Source organism: Martes martes, assembly GCF_963455335.1.
Source record: "Martes martes genome assembly, chromosome: 18".
Lineage (NCBI taxonomy): Eukaryota > Metazoa > Chordata > Mammalia > Carnivora > Mustelidae > Martes > Martes martes.
This window is the reverse complement of record NC_137906.1, coordinates 6,683,027-6,701,193: the sequence shown is the minus strand read 5'-3', so window position 1 is coordinate 6,701,193 and position 18,167 is coordinate 6,683,027.

Genomic DNA, 18,167 nt, shown 5'->3' with positions numbered 1-18,167 from the left:
GTCCGGTCGACAAGCTGCGCTGACGCCGTTGTAACATTGGCAGAGTGTGCGCAGATGAGCCAATCGTCCCTACAGGGCTCTTCTTGTACAGCTGTCCTTTCCCCCACCCCCAACTCTGGCATGATTTAAAAGAAACAGATCCCCAATCTCACCCTGGAAGTGGTTTATCAAGCTTTTTCCAGATACCCTCTTCAGGGTTCTCGGACAACCCCCCTGCTCCCATCCAGATCGGTCACTGTCAAGGATGAAGTCTGAAATACTGTTTCCGTTCTCACAGCAGGTGCGCAATCGAAGTGTGTGGGGTGGACGGATCGCCTTGGTCTGGAATGCAAGGGCGTTCAAAAGCTGGCCCTGACTCATCTTTCAAGTTTTATCTTCGTAATTTTCCTCCAAAAACTCTTTACTCCAGCAAGATTGGACAAATTCTGGTACACGCTGTAAATTTTAATTGTAGCCTCTGAGCTCTCAAGAATGTCATTTTTTTTTCATGTATTTTATGTCCTTTAAGGGTTCATCAAGAATGTGTGGTCTTCAAAGGGAGTGATGAGGGGCTACTGGGGTAGGCCTTTCTCTGCTGTCGGCAGTCCAGTCCCACACCTGCCCCAAATAAAATTCTCTCAAACGTGAACAACGTGAAAGCTCATTGCACCCATAACAGACAAAGCGTCTATCCCTGGGAGCAGCTTTTAAAAACGCAGCATCCCACAAAGCTCGTCTTACCTTCTATCAGTACCTTTTGATCTCCGTGATCCCTTGGAGTCTTCCCTTGTCCTATACCTGAACATTTACTTAGCACTTGCAATGCGCTCCCACTTGCTGTGGGATAGAGGGGACTACCTACCGTTTACTGAGTACCAAATAGATCCCAAGCACTGTGCTTAACATTCTATACACGTTAGTGCAAATCTTCTCAAAAGTATCCCTTTTGGGGGCGCCTGGGGGGCTTATTGGATTAAGTCTCTGCCTTCAGCCCAGGTCATGGTCTCAGGGTCCTGGGATCAAGCCCCGCATCGGGCTCGCTGTTCAGCGGGGAGACTGCCTACCTCTCTGCCTACTCGTGATCTCTCTGTCAAATAAATAAATAAAATATTTTTTTAAAAAAAGTATCCCTTTTTATCCCCACTTGACAGATGAGTAAACAAAGGCTCAGAGAGCGAAGGGATTTGTCCCAAGTTCCCCGAGATCCTACAACTAGGAAGTGTACACTGTGATAGGCCTGGTGCCCATCAGGAAGCTTGTCAAGTCTGTTCAAACCCTTTCCACCGCACTCCATCCCTGGGGTGCCAGGCCTGGCTCCCCAGGGGTAACCACGCAGCCCTGGAGGTCTTTGTTCAGCTCTTAACTTCAGAGGGAAACCCTTCCCCATGCTGGTGCGGGCTCTCCGCCCTTGCACCCAGGGTAGCCCCTTCTCCCAAGGGCTCCAGACTTAGCCTCTCAGGGCCCCTGTCCCAGCAGCCTGATTCTAACCCACTCCCTCTGACTCAGGTCTCCTCCTATATGGGCACACAGACTCGTAAAGAATCTCCAAGGTCATGCCCTGCAAGCTCTTGTCTCGAGCAGGAACTCCCTCCAAGCGTGCCTGAAAGGGGCTGGCCTGTCCTCTTATAAGAAGAAAAAGAGGATCCCAGATTGGAGAAGTTGGGTTGACATCCCCCACAGATGCCGAGGGATGAGGCTGGTAAACTTTGAGCCTCCTCTTTGCTCAAACACACTCAGTGTCACACCAGCTCTCCAGCGGGGTGTCTGAAATGCCACCAGGGGCCCTCCAAGTCTGTCGAATTAGGCATTTCTCTGGCCCTTTTCCAATGGGAGGTTTCCAGGCGTGTGCAGGGGAAATGATTGTGTCGATTTCCTGATGCCTCCAGGGCCAGGGCAGTCCCCAAAGCACAGAGGCACAGAACCCCCATCAGGAGATAAAGAGGCAAATTCTGCTTTGACTGTAACCAGATGTGTGAGGAGTCTCTTTATGTCCCTTCCTGGATAAGAAATCAGTTTCCTTCTCAGCAAAATGGAGGGGAGGGAGGGGGTGGAGATCCTGTCCCTGCCACTTCTCCCAGGTGTCTTGAGGCTTGTGATACGCAAAGGATGGACGGACGGAAGGATGTATGACAGCAGGGCGGAAGGCAGGGGCCCAGGCAAGCCTCACTGTTGAAGAGGAGACAAGGGAGGCGCCTGAAGACAAGCCTCCCCAACCTCTAAGCCCAGGGCCAAACTCACACCTGACCTTGTGCCTCGGAGGACCCTGGACTTCCTGAAGCTCTTTGACGAGCACGTGGTCTTCTCCCTACTTTTTCAGGTGAGGGATCTGAGACAGGGAACTGGATCCGCTGCCCCCTCTGCCTGGTGCACCCCGAAGTCAGTTTTTTCTGCACAGAGAAGGGATGCTTCTCTGCCTCAGTCCCTTTTCCACAGGGCTCCAGACCTCCTAATTCCCTTCAGAGGTCAGGGACGGCTGGCTCGGCCTGCCCAAAGCCTGCTAGCTCTCAGGCCTCCTGTCTGGTCCTGAGCCAGGTCTCTATGGAACAAGCACAGGGCCTGGCCACTGGGGCCAAATGTCCCAGGTGTGTGTAGCCAGCTGGCTGCGGGGTGACCCGGCCAACTGGGGACAAGTGTGGCTCTGCCGTGTGGACACACTGCTGTCAGGGCAGGACAAACTGTTCCTGGAGAAAGCTGGAGGCAGCTGGGGCGCTGGGCCAAAAAATCCCTGCAGCCTGGGCCCCACAGGGGAAAGCCCGGGCCCTGAATATTTCAGAGGCCGGTGAGCGGGCTGCCTCCGTCAGGATCATCACGGGGTGTGTCCACCGGTTCAGTGTCCGTTCCTAGGGCATCCCTACCCCAGCTACTGGAGCAGGATCCCTGGAGGCAGAAATTGACATTTTAAATAACCTTTGTTCTTAGCCACATGGGAATAGGAGAACCGCTGCCCGATTGGGTTAACTCGGCCCAGAACTGGGGGGTGAGGGTGAGGTGTCCAAAGTCTGGCTCCGAGGGAGCCAAACACAAAACCAGATTGAGAAGGCAGAGCTGGGGGTTTGCTAGGAAGAGTGAAGCCCAAATGAGGACCGGCCTGCCTCCCTGAGGTGTTAAAAACATTCCCCCAGACCTTCTTCTCCCAGCCTCCCTGCCGCCCCCCCACCCTGGGGCCCCCTCTTCACCACATCTCAAGTCCAACGATTTCAAAGAGGCAGCCCTGAAATGAAGGAACAAACGGTCTTTGGCAACAGCAAATGGGGCTTCCAATCTGGACACCGCCAAGGCCCCACAGGCCGTGTGACCTTGGACAGGTCCCGGGGGGTCCTTGCAACGTGGCCGCTTGGGGTCTGGGTGAGGAACGCAGGTTCCTGTGTGTCAAGGCCAAATGCATGGTGGTTCTCAAGGGCCAAGATTCCTTCCTCCTTCTGACTCCCTACCTGGGCACCCCCCCCTTCCCTTTGTTCCTCTCTCCGTTATGCAACCGAAGGTAAATCCTTTGTGGGTTCCTCTGCAGCTAGAGTGGGCGGGCTGGCACCTGGCCGCAGCAGCGCCAACAGGAGTGGGGCCCTGCAAGGGAGGCTTTGAAAGCCACACTGTCCACGTTCTTGGCCACGTGCGGCTAGACCAACGACCTTGGCCCTCTTTCCCCCAATATTGCAAAAAGGCCCGTGATTATGTTCCCCAAACTGTCTGGCGGCGGCCAGCTGCTATCATGACAACCAGCTCCCACTGACAACCATTTGGGAAAGGCCTCGAAGGACGAGCCTGCTTGGCTTCTGTACACGCGCGGTTCAAACCGTCAAACCACACGCGGAGAGCGTCTACCCCGTGCCCGCCCCGAGCAGCCACCTCGCGGAAACCAAAGCGGCTTAGAGCTGGTCCCTGGCCCTGAGGGGCTGGTGACTGATGTCCTGGCCGACTCCCCATTGAGAACCCACGAGTGGTTCCGTGATTCTCCAAGTGTGGTCCCCAACCCGGGAGCATCGGCCCACCTGGGAATTTGTTAACAATGCCCAATTTTGGACCCCTTCCCCGGTCCACTGAGTCAGAAACCCCGGGGGGGGAGAGGGGACCCTGAACTCTGTGTGTCAAGGAAAGCCCCCCCCCCCTTCCAGGAGATGCTGCTGTAGGCCGCAGATCTCGTTAAAGCCTCACACAATCCCAAAAGAGGCCTACTACTGTTTCCAGGAAAAGAGGCTCTGACCTGGTCTGGGGTGCGGGCGAGCTGGCAGTGCAGGCAGGGTCGGACTCTTGGGTCCCCCCTGGCGTCACAGTCTACCTCTATAGCATCTGTGTTACAAAAACTTCTTCCTGGGTCCCACCTGGAGAAGCCCAGGCCCATGGAGGTATCTCACACCTCATTCAGCAGGGGTAGGGGCTCTGCGGGGCCTGAGCATCAAGGTAGGGGCGCGGGCTCTCAGAAGGCAAGAGCCTCACCATGGGGACAGAGAAGAGCCGGAAGGAAAGTAGGGGAGAGCGGCCCCGGTGACAACCACTTGCTCCAAATGTAGCAACACTGAGCTGACATAAGGTCCCCCAGCTGAGGCCATCCCGGCTTCCAAGCCTCTTCTGCCCAAACCCCATCCTGAGAACTTTTCTCCTGTGCTCACTTCCCTCTATGCTCCCCTGGTCCCTTTCCATGCACCTGTCGGAAATGGAAATGGAAACTCTCAGGGTCCCATCTTAAACACACAGCGTCTGCCCAACCACCACCCCCAATATGGAATCACTCCTTCAACTAATGGCTCCAAGGTTCTTTTTTGCATCCACACCGCGACTGGGCACTCACTGCCTTTTCGGGTCACCCATTCATCTACGAAATCTCTGAAACGCTTGAGTTCCCTCGGAACGAGCCGACATACCTCTATCCCCGTGTCGCTTCTACCTTTCCTAAGAGGAGTTAATCTAATCCCCTCCAGCAGAGATTACAGGCTTATTTTCAAAGTCTGATACGAGGTAAGAATACTATACCGATGCGTCCCCGTGAACCTACCACCCACCTCTGCAGATGAACAAAGCAGGTGAAACATACCAGCCCATCCCTTTGAGGACAATAGGAACAAGACCGGGCTGGGCGTAGGGAGGGGAATGAGGAAGGACAGGAGGAGGTGGAAAGAAAGACAGCCACCATCCTGTCACCTACTACTCCCTGAGCGACCCTGGCAGGACTGGAGGAGGTTTTGCAGGGCCTGATGCATACGGGGGCCCCCTCAAGGGAAAGAATGCGATATTACCAATACAAACACCCAAAGCTTCTTCCATTTTGAGAAATAAAGTCACGGACGGATCGTCTGTAATGACGGGAAAGCTAAAACTCACACTCGGTGTTTTCAGCAATGATTTTCAGGTGTATTCTTTCTTTCGGCAAGTGGGGATCGTGGGTAGGTGGTCCCCATCTCCTGGCCTCATTTTCTCATCTGTAAAACAGGACCGGGCCCACCCGCTTTCCAAAGCTCAGCACTTTGCACGTGGGAGGCCCCCAGCCGTAGCTCCCCAGAAGAACCAGTAAGTTCGGAGGACTAGCTCTCTAGTAAAAGACAGTAATCGACCCCTTGACATCAATCACTATACTGGTTTTCAGGATTCTTTTTCAAAAACTTCTTTCCCGGGGCGCCTGGGTGGCTCAGTGGGTTAAAGCCTCTGCTTTTGGCTCAGGTCATGATCCTGGGGTCCTGGGATCGAGCCCCGCATCGGGCTCTCTGCTCAGCGGGAAGCCTGCTTCCTCCTCTCTCTCTCTGTCTGCCTCTCTGCCTACTTGTGATCGCTGTCAAATAAATAAATAAACTCTTTAAAAAAAAACAACTTCTTTCCCAGGTGGTCATCCCTCAGTGCATTTCTGAGGAAGAGGCTTTGCCCCGCATTGGGCCCTAGAGGTACTCTTCCCCCCTCAACACACCCCCCCCCGCAGAGGCAACTCCCCATGGCCTGTGAGAAACCCTTCGCCTTTGGGGGGCTCATGTCCCACAAGGAAGGAAACCCGATCTGGCCCCTCCTGGAGATCCGATGGGCCGATAATAGGATTACTTGAATCATTTTGGCAACGTTGGATCTGCCAAGGCTGCCAAGAGGAAAAGATGTTGTTGCTCAGGAAAGAGAAAACAATTGTGACCTCGTGGCCCAGAACGTGTTTTGCAAGAAAGCTTCATGTTTGGCATGAGGAGGAAGGAGCCCTAGAAACTCCCTCCGTGCTCCCGGCCCAAGCCAGGCGCCTTGGGCTGCCCAGTTCCAGACAGCTGCCGACCCAGTTGCAACATGGGGACAGTCGAGCCTGCCAGGCTGCAGGCAGCACCCCCGTCCGCAGCCCGAGTTCTGCCTGTAGAGGGGACCCAGCCTCTCCCCCACCCCTTCCCAGGTCACCTAAGGCAGTGGTTTCCGAACTTCAGGAGGCGGAAGAACCCCCATGCACCCTGCCAGGGTCCCCATTCAAGGGGCCAGGGATCTGCGTTCCATGTTCACCCCGTGGGGGGTCCAGGAAGCACAGAGCTGGAGAAATGAAGGCTCGTTTTCCAGAAACTCCGCCTGACACCCCGCGTAGGGCCGACACCCTTCTGGCTCCCCCAGGCCCGCTGGAAGCATGGAACAAACAGTGTCCTTGACACGCGGGCCGCGCAGCGTTGGGCACTCTGCCCAACTCCCAAAGTCAAAAATGGTTGCGTGGCCAGCCTTCAGGAAGCAGAGAAGATGACCATGAAGATCGGTCCACCTCAGGCCCTGGAAAGTTCCTCAGAGTCACCAGTCTCTGGCTTGGGGACTCAGGGCCCGGAATTGGAAATGGCTAAAGGACGGGACGAGGGTAGCGGCGGGTGAGGCCGAGGAGGTGGCAAGAATGGGGAGCATGTCACCCAGTCCTCCCTCTGACTTGGAGCAGAGGGCGTCAGCACAGAGGAAACTTCCAGACCATCCCATGACACCTCCTCATTTTAGAGATGCGACAACTCAGCCCAGAGAGGTTGAAGCTTCTGCCCGAGGTCACATAATCAATCAGTTGGCAGGGCTGGGACTAGCGCCCTCGGTTCCGTATCTCTGTCCAGAACTTGCCCCACGGTAGTGCCAGGCCTGGGTGCAGGTTGGAGACGGCCCCCACACAAGCTCCTTCCTCTCCCCTTCCTCCCCTCCACGGCCAGCTCGGGACAGACAGAGGACACGGCAGAGCCCCTCCAGCTACCCTGCCTCCTCACACAGGCTCCTCTAGGCCATTCTGCCCACCCCCGGCTGCCTCGGTACCACCGTTCCAGTCGTCCCATCAATTATGCACAGCCTGCACCGGGCCCTCCACGGGATCCAGCCTCCCCTCGGAGGGGTGAGGAGTGCTGCCACCTGTTAGTGCTCGGCGCCCAGTCCCCTAACCCCAGCATCCTGCCCTGCACCCACCTGGGCAGCGAGGGGTGGGAGTGCCCTCGGCAGGGCCGATCAGCAGAGTCAGGTCCTATGTGGGTACAGGCTCAAGCCCCATAGTGGCCTTTTATGGGGCCAAGGGGCGTGGTGTGAGGGATTAGTCCCGGGTATCTGTGTCTAAGAAATGTCCCCACCCTATGTGCCCCTGCTGGGCACTGAAAACATCCGGCTGAGCCTGGAGCCGGTTCCCTGGCCAAGCCCTTCCCCCTCACAAAACAGCACAGAGCCGCAGGCTTGCTGTGCACCTGCGAGCAGGGCCCTGGAGAGTGAGGCCTATTTGGGGCATATGGTGTCCCCAGCTGCCTGCCGTTCACGCTGGGGAGCCTCAAACCCCTGCATTGGGAGTCAGGTATGACAATTCCCACCCACTCTGGGACCTTGAACAAGTTATGCCACCCCCAAGCCTCAGTCCCTTCATCCCTAAGCTAGAAATAATGATAATACTCACCTCAAAGCATTGGCACAGGACCCAGCACGTAGGTACACAGTCACTATTGGAATGAATGAATGAGCGACCAGGCAGAAGGACGATTGGGACAGCGAGGTATCTGCAGACTCGTCCAAATAGACCTTAGCGGCCTTGTTTCCTCAACCCCTCACCTTGTGCGGTCCCCAGTGCCTACCGACTCCGGCTGGAGAGATGGGGGAGGCCGGTCATGGGGCTGAGTGCCCTACCTGGGAGTCTGTGCACACTGGGGAGCCAACAAAGGTTGTATGTAACATGTACACTCTGGATCAGAGGATCCTGGGTGCTCAGGACAGAAGCAAGGAGGATTTTCCCTGGGAAGGGCCAGTGGGGGGGAATTGGGGACCTGGCATCATAGGGGCCCAATGATGGGCCTTAGTGACGGAAGGAGAGAGCAAGGGAGAAGGAAGAAGGGAAGTTTCTGGCAAAAGAGGGCAGAGGACTGTGGCCACCAGTCTCCAGGATGGTCCCCTATGATCCTGCCTCCTGCACCCCATGCCGTATCAGGACTGGCTTCTGTGACCGCTAGCATCCACAGAAAGGATGATATGCGACCCAAAACTAGGTTCCGAAAGACTTCTGCCTCACTCTCTTTTCAGGGACCAGCTCTGGGGAAAAGCCAGCCTCAGGAAGAGACCCCAAGTCTTAAGACAGGCACTGGGCTCTCGCGGCAGTGGTCATGGGAGCCAGCAATCATGGAAACAGACCCTCTGGCCCCGGTCACCTTCCTGGGTGACACTGGCGGTCCCAGCTGTAACCTCAAGACAGGCTGTGAGGAGAGCCATCTGGAGAAGCTGCTCCCAATTCTTCTGACCCACAACAACTGCGAGGTAATATATATCTGGTTTTTCAGGCTGCTGGGATCTGGGATCGCTTGTTATACGGCAAGAGACAGCTCACGCAGGCACCAAGAGCTCCATGATATTGCTCCCCTGCCATCCCTCCCTAGAGTAGGGAAGGTTATTAGTACCACGATGCGGGGTGCCCCCCAGCCCCGTGACCCACACCTTTGTCTACCTCTCTTTGCGGCTTACAGAGCGTTTTCACACAGGCAAACTTGTTGCAACACACCGCAGGAGGTGATTATAATCCCTGTCTTACATGGGGGGAAACTGAGGCACAGTGAGCTGGGGTGACTTGCTCAAGATCATATAGTTTGTCAGTGGCAGGGCCTGGCTGAGAATCAGGCCGGCTTCCAGGCTCTGGGTGGATTCGTGGCCCTCATGAGCCCTCGGTGGGCCCTTGGTATGGCCCGGGGCCTGATTGCCTGTGTGCCAAGCCTGGAGAGCCCGACCACAGACAGGAGCCTGGGCCGGGGGGGCTACTCTGGCCTCCTGGCCAGCCAATGGCCAAAGTGCCCCATGGGGATCTCTCCAGAGTCAGAGTCTAGGCTGTGGCCCTCTGGAGATGGTTCTAGAGTTGGGCAGATTAAAGATTCATGGCGTGGCATTTGCGATGACCTTACAAGGCCAACTGGGGTCTGATGACACCCCTGTTTTAGGTGGCTATTCAGGGAACCCAGCTTCCTCCTCTTTCTGGAGCCTGGGAGTCCTTGAGGGCAGGGAACAGGGGGCCAATCCCATCGTTGAAGAGCTATGTGTGCCGTGAAATGGTTAGAAAGGGAGCCCGGGGTGCAGGCACGGCACCCTTGCCCCACGCTCCTCATTCCCTTTTCCAGAGCATTCCATGCTATGCCAGGTGGGGGGCAGAGGACAGCAGGTTCTGGGGCTGGTTCTGTGGAAAGACTTTAGCCATACAAAGTCAGTAGGTGGTAGGTAGTTTCCACAAGGAAGAAAGCAGGGGAGGGAGTGACAAATCACAGGGTGCTCTTTTAGATATGGGGCATCTCTGATGAGGGGACAATGAAGCTGAGACCTGAAGGAAATCAGAGAGCAGAATCCTGCACACATCTGGGGGAGGAGCCTCCAGGCAGTGGGAGCAGTAGGTGCAAAGGCCCTGAGGAAGGGGCAGGCTCCACACTCGGCCCTGGGCTCAGGTGCTCAGCAAAGAAGGGGCTGCTTCTCCAGCCAGGGACCCACTGCCTCCCCTAAGCCATGAGCACCGGTGGGAGGGGGCGTCGGCTGAGGCACAGAGAAAAGACCTACACTTCACCTCGGCCCCACCTGTGCCAGCTCTACAACCTTGGGCAGGGCTCTGCCATCTGTGCCCCTGTAAATGGCTCAGTGGCAGGGGCCCAGTGGCTGTATAGATGGGCCAGAAAGGGCCCAGATGTCTGGCTTCGGGCACTCTGTAGATGCTCGGGACACCTGGACTGAATGTTCTAGGAAAACCAAGCTGGGGAACAAAGAAGCTAGGACACCTGCTGGGTAGGCACCAGGTCCCACTGGCAGCCACAAGGCTGGGCCCCCCACCTCCACCCCACTGCCCACTGGGGCAGCTCCTTGATCTCTTTCTCTCTCCCCGGCCAGAGGCCAGGAGCCCTGGGGAGCTACTCTCTAGAGAAGTAACTGCTCATCTCCCATCCCGCACCCGGCCCCCTGGACCACCAGGGGTAGGACTGGGAAGTGGGGGAACACACTCCCACACTCACACTCAAGAGTTTCCTGGCCTCTTTGCATATGGAGGGGAGGAGCCTGGGTGACAGGAGGGGCTCCTGAGGGGGCAGAGGGAAGGGGAGCACCCTTCGGGGGGAGGCCTCCCCCTTGGGGGGAGAGGTTCAGGAAGGAAGAGGGACAAAGATAAAGGTTCTCAGCATCTGGACTTGGAAAGAGTCCCGTCCGCCTCCCACAAAACACGCGTGTGCGCACACATGTTCACACGTGCACAAGACGCATGTGCACACGCACCGAGCTCTAGAAGACCTGTGTTGGTTAAGCCACATCCAGCAGAGACATTCTGGTCCTCGGCCCTGCGAGCCCCCCACCCCCGCCTGTGAAGCCGCCTGGACAGTGGTCAGAGCACGGCAGGACCAGTGAGCCGAAGACCAAGGTGTTCATTAAGGCTCTGCCTTTACTGGCCACGTCACATCCCTCCCTGAGCCTCAGTGTGCTCATCCGTAAAATGGCACTAAGAGTCCATACCTCCCAGGGTTGGGTGACAGGCTCAGGATCGCCGAAAGCCCATCAGGGAGAACGAAGCCGGATCTCAGGGACTTAGCGCAGGACTGTGCCTTTCAGGACTGGTGAAGGGTGCCGAGACCGGGCTCCCAGCCCCCGGAGAGGGCCGGCACCGTTACATAACACCGCCCGGAACCTCCCAGGGTGAGTGGCAACCTGAGCTCCAGCCGCCTTCTCCCTGCAGCCCACGGCAACCTGACTCCTGCGAGACTCTGGTTCTCAGGAAAGCTGACCCTCTCCCAGGTGCAGAAGCCACCAGGAGGGCCCAGCGCCCTTGGGGAGGGAGAGGCCCAGGGCCTGCAGGGAGGGGTTGCCACAGGAGGGCTTGAGGCTGGACTCCAGGCAGGCAGGGACACCTCAGACCTCCCAGAGGGCTTGCTGACACCAGGAGGGACTGAGCTGTAGTGGCTCCAGAGGCCTGGGTGGGAGCTGGCACGAGGCATGCGTGGGGCTGGGCTGTTCTCCTCCAGGGGACGCCGTCTCTGGGCCGAACGGGAGGCTGGTGTGTGGGACTTGCCTCTGTGCCCTGTGCAGCTGCGGGACAGGCTTCTTTCCTCTTGGGACCAGGGGGGGATTGGAGGATCTTTCCAGCACAGCCATCGGGACCCCTAGGCCGAGCCAGCCTGTACAAGGGGCTTTCCCACCAGAAGAATGTTCCAGTAGGTGAGTCACTGCGCTGTGTCACCTGTACCTTCAAACTTGTCCGCCTGCTCCCACGTTGAACATGCACACAGGGACACAGCCACTTTGGACGTCCCCAGGCTGCCACACTCACACGCACACTCTTCCCCTGCCCATCATGGGGTGACCCCAGGGAAGAAAGACCGATGGGGTGCTGGTACTGGGAGCCACCGCCCTCCCCCTCCCCAGGCCCCAGGAGAGGCTCCCTCCTTGCATCCCAGGTAAGAAGGGAAACCAGATTAGCGGGATTTGACACCTGTGGTTCGGGCCAGCTGTCTTCCCTTACAGGACAGGGAGGAACTTGGGCTCTGTGGCTCATGGCCATGGTGACAGAGAGCTTCACCCTGCCCCTCCCCCAATCCCCTGCAGCAGAGCCCTCGGGATCTCTCGAGGACAGCAGGGACAGGGAGTTTGTGGCAGGTGGGACCGGGGCTTCAGCCTTCCGTCCAGGGCAGTCAGACTACCTCTGAGGTCAGGTGACCCTTCTGTGCACCCAGAGCCCTGAGAGTTAGAGAGGGGCCACACCTGGGCGTGGAGACCAACAAAAAACAAACAGGAGGGTCAAGGGTTAGATTTCTTCTCTGCCAACCACAGGAATGCCCCTGGCTGGCCCAACACACGGGACACCCGGAGAGAGCTGTTTCGCCCTTTGGCAAAGACTTCAGGCCTGTGGGCGGACCTTGTCCACCCGTCCCTAAACACCCTCCCTCCGACAGCTCCCGGAGCCCTGGGTGCACCGAGGCAGCCTCAGCCTGCTCTATCCCTCGGTGGATTTGTGGGTCTCCCCTCGGACCCCAGCACAGTAAAACAAGTAGGGAAGGGTCCCAGGGGTCTCCTCTACCTGCAGCATTAAATCCAGACCCTTAGTTGGAGCCTAAGAACCCTTCCCACCTGGCCTCTCCACGACCACGTGCCCCTGTGGACCCTTTCTCACCCCACGTTCTGGTCCAGCCAGGCTGAACCCACCCATCCTGACACACGCTTGTCCCTCCTCCCAGAACACCCTTCTCTTCAGTCCATTCTGGGGAGGCCTGCTCCGCCCCCCCCGGGGGGCCAGGTTCGGGGATCACCTCCTCTGGGACACCTTCTGTGGGTCCTGCGGGGCTGGCTGGGCACTTCTCCGTGCTCTGCACAATGTGGGCAGACGTGTCTCCCGGAGTCTCCCGGGGCTGCCGTGGGTTCTGTCTCCCTTACCCGGGACACACTGGGACCAAGCCCTGCTGTCTTTGCATCCCCAGCGCATGGGATGAGGCCCAAGAGAGAGCAGGTACTCAGGTACTATTTGGTGAGAGAAGGAAGGAAGGAAGGAGAAGGGAAGGGAAGTGGAGAGGGAGGCAGGGAGGGAGGGAGGCAGGGAGGGAGGGGTGAAAGGATCAGGATGGCCATTGCCAGGGCTCAGGCTCCCAGGATCCACGATCCTTGGCCAGGCGGGCTCAGAGCACCAAGCCATCAGCAGGAGCAGAGCCTCCTAAGCCATATGCAGATTCCCAGGGCAATAAGCACTGACTGAGCACCTGCTGTATACCTCCCCCCCTCCCCGCCATTCCGTTCCATTCTGAGCGCATCCCCAGCCCCCTGCTCTTGTTCCTCCGTCTCCCTGGAACATTCTTCCCCCTGATCCTCTCATGGCTGCTCCTCGGATTCCTTCAGGTCCCAGCAGAGATGGGGCCTCCTCCAGGAGGCCTTCTCTGATCTACAGTTGCCATTCTCTGTGTCGTCACCCAGCTTTGATGCCCGGCGCTGTGCTATCACTAGTTCAAGGTTTTCTTGTTTGTCTGTTTGCTGATTAGCTTTCCCTCCCTGTCCCCCAGAAACACACACACACACACACACACACACACACACACACACACATCCTTAAGCTCCTTGAAGGCAAGCAGGCATTGGCTACCTTGCTCCTGCCGCATCCCCATGCGTGGAATGGTGCCTGGTACACAGTAGGTGCTCAGCAGATGTTCAGTGAATGAGTGAACGCAGGCTTTGCCAGATGGTCCCGTCCTTCAGGAGATCATGGGAGCAGGTGGACAGACACCTACCTGGAGACGGCCACCAGGAATGGCCCACTTTGCCACAGCTGCCAGAGCCTTTCTGCCCACGCAGGGGCTGTTTGTTGAATGCACAGCCCAGCAGGCATCTGTGTCCCGGCCTCTCCTGCTGACGGCCTCCTATTCCTCCTCTGCAGGTAGGGGGACGGAAGGTCAGCAAGGAGCGTGGTACCTCGCCCGCAAGCTAAACTCTAGAAAGAACCAGTTTTCATCCTCTCCTCCTCATTTGCATCTATGATCTCCCTCTGTGGGGCAGGCACAATGCTCTCTCTTTCCAGACAAGGACCTGAGGCTCAGAGAAGCCCAGTGACTTGCCCCTGTAGCTGGGGAAAGGAGCTGGAGCCTCGGCCCCCACCCCGACCCCGCCGCCTCCTGATCGGAGCGCCTCCTTTGGGCCTTAATGGCGCCAATCCCCAGGATGGGGGTCTGAAGGCTCAGCAGGGGCCGGGTCCTACCGTCATCTCTGCCTGCACACCCCTGGGGATTACACAATCAAACCTAAGTGGCAAAAACTCCTCTCCCCACCCCTGCCCGCACACCACGTTTCTCTTCTAGCCCTCCCATTCCCCGCAGGTTGCCAGTCACCCAAGTTCAAAATGTCACTTCTCTTCCACTTCCCCTTCTCCTGTCCCTCCCGTCAAATGAGAGGATGCTGCTGAGCCAAGCAGGGAGGTGGCGAGGGGTGGGGTGGGGGCTTCCGGCAGGGCCTTGAGTGTCAGCTGGTGGGGGGCGCCCGGGGTTCTGTGCAGGACGGGGATGGGCCGAATGCAGGCGCCTGGGGAGACGGGCCTGCCTGTCTCAGTCTCCCAACGCTGCTGTAACAAATCACCCCTGCATGGCTTCACGTAACAGAAATGTTTTGTCTCACCATTCTGAAGGTCAGAAGTCCCCAAATGAGGCACTGACAGGGCCGTGCATCCTCTGAAGGCTCTAGGAAGGAATCTGTCCCTTGCCTCTTCTTGGCTTCTGGAGCCTTCCAGAAATCCTTGGTGTTCCTTGGCTTGTAGACTCATCCTCCAATCTCTGCCCCTGTCTTCACAGGGCTGCCCCTTCCCTGCGTCTCTGGGTCTCTGTGTCCCTACCTAGGCTTCTTACAAGGATGCCAGTGACCAGACTTAGGACCCGCCCTACTCCAGTGTGACCTGTCTTAACAGGATGACATCTGCAAGGACCTTACTTCCAAAGATCACGTTCACAGGGACCAGGGTTAGGTCTTCAACATATCTTTTTGAGGAACATGGTTCAGTCCACAGCACTGAGGGGTGCTGGGGGCTGGGCATGATTGAAGCTGGGCCAGGAGGCTGCACTGATGGGGTGGGGGGGGGAGACTGAAGTGTGGGCCCTGGGGAGGGGACACTTGCCTCGGCGGTGGGTGGGCTGCTGAGGCCCCATGTGCAGGGGGCCACCCTGTGCTCCCCATCACCCTGGTCTGCTTCTTCCTGGGTGAGGCCTGGGCTCTGCGGAGGGTATGGGGGTATGGCCCTGCATGGGGCAGGGAGCAGAGCCGGGGTCTAGGGAAGAGAACGTTTCTCTTGTGCCCTTATGGCCTCTGCTGAAATCTCTCTTCAGGAGCCTGAGTGGAGGTGGGGCTGATCTCTGCAAGGGGACGGGATTACGGGAGTGGGGGGCAGCAGAGGGCAGTCCCATCCGGGCTCAGGAGGGGCCCTCTCTGCTCACTGCTCCCCAGGGAGAGCCCAGGCTGCAGTTCGGCCAGGGCCTGGCCCAGCCTGGTGGGAGAAGGGGTCCCTCCGCAGAGTCCCCCGCCATCCCGGAAGGGTTTGGAGTGCCCCCCCCCACACCAATGCCACCGCCCGCCGCAGGGGTGGGTCCGATGGAAGAGGGCCTCGGGATCTCGGGATGCCCCGTGAGCACCAGGCCCCCGGTCTCTCTGCCTGGGCTCCTGGCATCCACACACTCCGGCAGGCTCAGCTGGGCCCCGAGAGAGTCCCCACCTGTGGTCCCGGCTGTCTGCCAGCCCACTCCTCCAACCAGCGACCAGAACAGCAGAGCAAAGACAAGAGTCAGGGGACCTGGTTCTCTGCTGGCCCCGTCACAGATTCACTGTGTGTCCTTAGCCAAAGAAGTTCCCCTTTCTGTGCCGTACATTTCTGAGCGCGGTGCGAGCTCTGGACCCGGGTCTTTACCAGCGTCCCATCAGCGATGAAGCTCGAGGAGCCCGATTCACAGGAATGGGCCTCTGATGGTCGGATTCCGGGCAGCGCATGAGAGGCACACGGAAGGGGAGGTTTGGGCCGGGAGGGCTTTCCTATTGCCCTGCTCATCACAAGCCACAAGTGGCCGTGCCCGTTTCTGAAGAGGTTGCTCATTTTCAGATGCTTCCTGCCAGTCGTCTGGTCAATTCGCACAGTACCGGCAGCAGGGGGGTGGGGGGAAAGGCGTGAGGGTGGTGGGAGAGAAGGCCGGGGAGATAGGCTAGGGTCAGATTGGGCAAGGCAGGGGGACGAAAGGGTTAGCGGGTCCCCACCCAGGAAGCAACGTGTATACAGTGTGTCCTTGTGCACAGATGGGCTTGTGCGTGACTTTGTGCACGTACGGGTATGAATACGTCTAGGTATGCACCTTAACCACATATGTGTGCACTTTGCAAACCAACCTGTCTGAACTGATGTGGGTGAGAGCCCAGGTATGTGAGCTCAAAACGCCGTGTCTGTTGAAGGGTGCCTGTGTAGGGTGTGTGCGCGCATGCGCGTGCGTCTGCCGTTTGCGGTTCCCAGCAACAGGTGCACTGGGGAAGCCGGAACCGTCCCAGCGCCCCCTCTTGGACAGCCCGCCTGGCCCTCGGCTCCTCGGCGGGGCTGTAGCTAGGCCCCCAGGAGAAGGAGTTCCAATACGGAGGCAGCCTTAGGAAGTGACTCGGCCATGGCTCAAGGGAAGGATTGGGCAGGCAAGCCTTTGGAGATCTTTCCTGGGGAGGGGCTCTAGGCTCAAAAAGGGACCCTGCAGCAAGGTGTCAGGCGGCCTGTGCTCTGGAGATGGCAGGGTGGTCCCGGAGGAGCCCAGCTCTGGGTCCAGGTTGGGGTCCTGCGCTCGCAGCTGGCATCTGTCCAGGTGTGGACCACTAGCACATCGGACTCGGGAAGCACCCTGGGATGGAGGCCTGGGGAGGGGCCCCTGGGGGTCTCAGGAGCCGCAGGTCCGGCACCCAGCTCGGAGGCCAGCTCCCCCTCCTCCCCCGCCCCCACCTTTCATGCCTGGGGGAAGCTCGAGGTATCCTACAGCATTGTCCTGTTTCCGAGCCGACTCTGGGGATCCCCATCCCCATCCCCATCCCGCCCCGCTCACCAGGAGTGAGCAGGCACCTTCAGGCCGGGCAGGAGCACCAGGCTTCAGGTGGGAAAGCGGAGTGACGCTCTGCGTTCTAGGCTCTTTCTGCCCGTCCAGCCCCACCGTGGGGGCCTCGGGCAGGCTCTCACCACATCTGGCTCTGGCTTCTGCAACTGTCTCTTCTCCACTGCCCTGCCGGCATCTATATCACATGCTCTCCCCAGCCCATGGTGGGGGCTAGTGGAGCCTCACCTTCTGGTCTTTGCTGAGGCTGCAGCCCTCTGTCCGCCTGATGCCGGCCGTTGCCCAGTTACCTCTCAGGAGGCCCTTCTCTGACTCCCCAGATGGGTGCCCGTCTGTCTCTCACTCCATCTCTATAAATCACGTCTCCCTTAACCAACTGTGAGTGCGTCAAAGGCAGGGCTGGTTCTCCTCCACCTTCAGGTCCCCAGAGCCTAGCCCAGGCCTGGACCTCAGCAGTACCTCTCAGCGTTCACTAACTGAAAGAACGAGGCACAGGTGTGTGAGGGAAGGACGCCTCTCACAGCTCTCCGGTTAGCATTATCTGCAGATCTGAGGATAGAAGCCTGATCTGTTATCTGCGGATCTGAGACCCAGCCAGGAGGGAAACTCCTGGACCCCAGCCTCCAGAGCACGGCCCACTCCAGGGGACGTTTGTAGAGGCCGCCCCCTGCTGACCAAGCGGGGAAACTAGACAAGGTCTGGAAGCTTCTCTGGCGGCAGGGAGTCCTGCTTTTGCCTAGGGATAGAAGAGAGGTCTCTAGTACAATGGCTTTCCCTTAAGCTGAACGTGCTGTCCTCTTCCTTCTCCTAACAACGGTCACAGTTAGTGTCTCCCTCCCTCCCTCTCCCCAAACAGAAGGGTGTGTGCTTGGGATCCAACTGGTTTCCAGCTCTCTAGACTGGTCTGGGGGCCTCCAACTAGTACCCAAAGAGCATTGAGTTTCAAGTCCGTGTTGGGCCATAGCTCCCAGCCCCGAGCTCCCCAAGGGCAGGGATTACCTGCTCATCTATCCACTCAATAACTATCTACTGAGCACCGTCACCGGAGTATCTAGTCCCAGCCCGAGCCTCAGCACAGCTCAGTGCCCACTGACAGCGGACGCTCCAGTGTTGGATTCAACAGGTAAGGGGAAGGGCTTGCGATCCGCTCCAGGCCCTAGAAAATTGATCACGCTTATTGTTTATTGTGGGGGAAATGCCCTCCTCTACCCTGGCTCCGGG